Genomic DNA, 5,151 nt, shown 5'->3' with positions numbered 1-5,151 from the left:
TTATTTCCGGTATATCCTCTGATCCCTGGTTAACTATCTTTTTGCACAGATGTTGTTGACTGTTGTATGTTTGTTGGTGATTACTTGTGTATAGTTCAGTGTAAAAGTTTTCTGTTATTTTCAACAGCCTTTCTCTATTTGTTGTTACGACCCCTTGGTTGTCTTTTAGTTTAAAGATCTCTCTATTTCCATTTGATAGTTTTCCCCGCAACACCTTCATACTTTTATTCTCTTCTATAGTTCGCCGTATATTATCTGTATTAAATTTTCTTACGTCCTTTCTGATTTCTTTAGATATTGTTTTATTCAATTGTCTCAGGTCTTCAGAGTTTCTGTTATTTTGTTTTAACATTTCTTTTCGCAAAGATATCATATTCTCTGTATTTTGGGTGAGTTTTTGTTGTTTGTTATTAATTTTTGGCAGTGTTTGGTTGTGAGTAAGTTCATTAAAATCTCCTATAAGAAAGGTTTGACTACATCCAGGAACTGTAATTGCCCTATCGATGTCCTCGTAAAATTGGTCTATTTCGTCTTCTTCGGCTGTACATGTTGGTGCACAGGCTTGGATAATTTTCATTTTAAGTCTACTGTTTAGGCGGAATATTACTATGCTACGCGCTTGGAAACGCTTGCGATGCTGAAAATATCTGAAGCATGCTTTTTATTTATCAAGAAGCCTACACCACCTATTGAGTTGTCCGTTTCGCCTATATGGTAGAGAATGTGTCCTGACTTGAGTGTAGTCCATGCTTCGCCTCGTCTTCTAATTTCGCTCATTCCAATAAAGTCCCAATTAACTTTATCTAATACTTCTTGGAGTTCCAATAGTTTCTCCTCCGTTGATAAGCTTCTAACGTTGTTTGTGGCGATTTTGAAAACTCGAGAGCATTTTCGCTTCCGTGTTGTTTTGGATGTCACGAGCTTGTCTCCCCCAGAATCCATGAGACAGACTGATATGTTATCAGTGTGAGATTTTGGACGTATCATCCTACTCACCTGGGGTATATTTGTTTTAGTTTGTGACATTTCAAATTTAGTGGAGGGTTTTGGCATTAAAACGCCGCGCTTGCCTTGCGTGTTGGCGAGTTTTGTGGGAAATGCATTTCCGCAATTTCTCTGATATGGTTGTGGGGTTATATATATTGCCCCTTACTCGGTCGCCAGAGCCTCGTCTGTTATCTAGCAGGGGATACCAGGGTAGTTTTAATCTACCCCCTCGTGCAGGTGAGGTTGACTTTTGGATCGCTTGATGTTAAAGTTGTTGAGTCCGATCCCTTATCCGCCTTATTTAAGACTTACCCTGTATAAAATGACGCCCTGGATCCAAATATAGCTCCTGATAGTTTTCTGAATTATGTTTCTATATTATAGGTATAGTATCGAGTATGTTTTTGGAAGGGGACCTTTTTTATGATTCTAAATAATTTTTAATGTGCTAACGTTGAAATTAAGCGTGGAAGTCACTTTGAAAATTATGGCATTTGGTTGCTACATTAAATATTAAATTATACCAGTAGAGGAAAAATAAATAAAGGTGTAAAGGCCTCTACGTATAGAGCTAGTGGAGCTCTATATTCGCCCCATTTAGAATGTATTTCGAAAATGTATAGTTTCCGAGATATTTAGTTTCAAAGATTTCCCGATTGTCGATTTTATGGATATACCCCTTTGAAAAAATCGAAATTTTTTATTTATTAACTTTTTCGACTTTTCTCACCTGACACGGTTAGAAGATGTTAATGTAAGAATTATAAATGCAATTTGACACCGTTTTTAGGTTATATTGTATTTTTAAAACATCACCGAAAATGAAAAAATCGGTTTTTATTTTTTTTTCCTCACCCTGTATGTACTTTTTTGACAAACTGTGTATACTAAAACATATTTAACTAATCAATCTGCATCGATCCACGCACAAAAATTTTTCAAATAGGAATAAGTGAAAAAGTTCGATTTTGGTAAGGGAGATTTTTGGAAATTTTACTTTTTTTAACTTTTTTTAGGTTATCTACCAAACCCTACAATTATAAGAAACCATTTACTAAAAAATTGCATTTAGGCACCGACGGATAGACGACTGATGTAGCCCTCCCAAGGCCTATTTTTCGTTTCTTAGATTTTCATAATGACCTAACATTGACATAAGGAAAACGATTTAAATTTGAAATTTTGCCAAAATCGAAAAACGCATATATCCTCGCATATATCTCGGAAACGGTAACTAGCTAAACGACCAGTGAAGCCTCTACGGATAGAGCTAGTGGATCCCTATAATCGCCCCATTTAAACTTTGTTTCGAAAATTTCCAAAAATTTTCCCGGCCAAAATCGACCTTTTTTCACTTATCGATTTGAAAGCTTTTTGGGCGTGGATCGACGCAGATTGATTAGTTAAATGTTTTAGTATACACAGTTTGTCAAAAAAGTTCATACAGGGTAAAAAAATTGCATTTAGAATTCTTACATTAACGTCTTCTAACCGTATATCAGGTGAGAAAAGTTATAACGCAACCTTGGGTGAAAAAGTTTATAATGAGAACTGAGATTCACCAGGTTCCGTTACAAATAGGTTCCAGCTAGCTCAGTAAATAATTAAGTAAAATATATATGCACAGAACAAGAGATATCAAAAGGGAGGTGTATGGAAAAAGTGTACTGATTGAAAAGTCCAAAATGTACTGGATTCGTTTAATAAATATTAAATTTAAAGTTAAAACAAATTGCCAAGATCTATCATAAAATGTAGCAAATATTTAAATACGAAATAATGAAACATATATATACTAGTAAAAATGAACTATCCGTAAAATAAATTAAATCATGAATAGTATCACAAAATATTGTTGTGACTAAACTGTGAACAACCCTGATGCGTATTTGTGATTATGATTAAGTCTATAAAGAATAAAATGAAATTTAAATGTAAAATCCCTGGTATACCAAGTTCACATACGATCGTATATTTAATGTAATAAATTTTAATCAATCATAAACGCAATAAAATAAGAGATGATTAAAGTCTTATCTGTTATCCAGTGATCGTTCCAGTCAGTCCATGAGAAAACCCAGATTGCCGGTCTTCAGTGTCACAGTGGCATTCCTCGTCACAGTGGCATTCACGTCACAATGACATTAGTTTCAGTACCAAATCCAGTACAAAAAAATTGATAAAAATCTTAAGTTAAACCGTAATCATCACTAAGAGCCAAGGAACAAGAACCCTAAAATGTGATCTATTTTAGTGACACGTTCTAGTTTGGACATAGTAAAATACCTTTCCACCATGCGGACCTTCCAAGACAAAATGGCGTCTCAACGCATGTTACTCCATGGAAAAGGGTTCCTTAACTGTCCTCGTACTCATCCCAGTATGTCCACGCACCCATCTACAACTCCTATCCTCTAAAATAAATAGTTGTAGAAGAGAACCTTACACCTAAGAATGTCTCTTACCCAACCAACAAAGATATCTCTTTTCAAGGTTTTCCCCTGAATTCCAACTACACAGGCCAAGCTCAATTTCTTGCCAATCGGTCTTCTCGACCCTCAATGAATTCCAAGACCGTAATTCTACTGAACAATCCCAATATGGAACGGCGACCAGCCAAAATTTCACTAGAATTGCTTTTATTTTCGGCAGAGATCAGAAGGCTTCCCTTGCTTTCACCAAGATGGTTCAAAGTCGAAAAAGGACGCGTGTTTGCAAAATCCGCAAAAGACGCTGGACTCCAAAATACCAACCCAAAGTCTAACACAGGCAACCAGTAAAACAAAAGACCCAAAATAAAATTCGATGTAAAATTTTATTTAATGCATACGGATTGAGTGAAACATTTTATTACATCATAATAAAATTATAATAATCCCTATAAGAACATAATATCTTCGGAAAATTATTATACAGTTTGCGATCAGGTTGCGACGGTGTCACACGATCAGCTGACAACAATTGAAACGTCAGTCTGTAAATCGTAATATAAACAAGATGAAATTTAGGGAAAAATCAACTATAATCAGGTAAAATCAATTGATTACACACAGGAAAAATACATAATAAAAATCTTTAACCCATATGTATATGGCAGACCCAACATTCCCACTTGTTGCGTTGAAAACAGACAAAAGATAATCACATCAAGTCTATGTTTAAGAATCCTCCGAAAAAATATGCCAAGAAAATTATCCAAACACAAGCATAAGTCTAAATAAAGAATTAGTAACCACTGTAGAAAGAAGGGTAGGTTTTAAACAGACAAATTGATATTTTATTAATGAGGTTTTATATTACAGTTATCGGAGACAACTCCATCCCAAGAAATTGTTGTGGTGAAGAGATTTAATAGATAAGATATTATTAGAAGTTATATGTACAGTTAAGAAGTAAGCTAATTAAACGTTATTATTCAAGTTATTCAAGTAAGTTTAGTTTTATTCCTAAAAATAAGCAAAATAAGTAAAATAAGTTACGGTGAAATTTTAAACCGTAACAAAGTGGAAAAAGTCGATAAATAAAAAACTGGATATTTTCAAAGCGATATATCCAGAAAATCCACAATCGAAACCCTTCAAAATAAATATCTCGGAAACTATACATTTTAGAAACACAGTTTAAATGAGGCGAATATAAAGCTCCACTAGCTCTATCAGCAGAAGCATCACTGGTCATTTAGCTACTTACCGTTTCCGAGAAGAAACATCTTATTTATATTTACACCTTTATTTATTTCTTCTGCCGGTATAATTTAATGTAGCAACCAAATGGCAATATTTTCTAAGTGACTTCCACGCTTAATTTCAACGTTAACCATTTTTTAAACATAAAAAAGGTTCCCTTCTAAAAACACACGGATTTTGGTAGCACAACCGGACTAATATACAAAACTTTTATTTATACCTTTTTTATCTTTTATTTCCTAATATAATTCTATCTATCTATTAACTATTAATTACAACTAGCATGCTTTCTTTATCGAGCCACGAAAATTTTGTAATATTTTCATCTTTCCATTAACGATTTCTTAATAAAACACAAATATCTGAATAAACTTACTAGTTAAACGCAGTGAGAAGGGACCTCCCTATCATTACAAGCCCTATAACTATGTATCCATCCGGCTGAAAGAAACCCTTAATTCTAAGCCTACAGAAATAC

At 34.0% G+C, this 5,151-nt stretch overlaps 1 long non-coding RNA gene across 1 annotated transcript; it reads right to left on the bottom strand.

Moving 5' to 3' along the window:
- Nucleotides 1-3,235: 3,235 nt before the first annotated feature.
- Nucleotides 3,236-3,725, bottom strand: LOC115879369. Its single transcript, XR_004049702.1, has 2 exons — nt 3,453-3,725; nt 3,236-3,401 (listed from the first exon to the last, which is right to left on the bottom strand). It is a non-coding gene; the product is annotated as an uncharacterized LOC115879369 (long non-coding RNA).
- Nucleotides 3,726-5,151: the final 1,426 nt, after the last annotated feature.

Source organism: Sitophilus oryzae, unplaced genomic scaffold, assembly GCF_002938485.1.
Source record: "Sitophilus oryzae breed Bouriz unplaced genomic scaffold, Soryzae_2.0 scaffold_1576_pilon_pilon, whole genome shotgun sequence".
In the NCBI taxonomy this organism is placed as follows: domain Eukaryota; kingdom Metazoa; phylum Arthropoda; class Insecta; order Coleoptera; family Curculionidae; genus Sitophilus; species Sitophilus oryzae.
The sequence above is the reverse complement of the archived record's forward strand: the minus strand, read 5'-3'. Positions and strand labels throughout refer to the sequence as shown.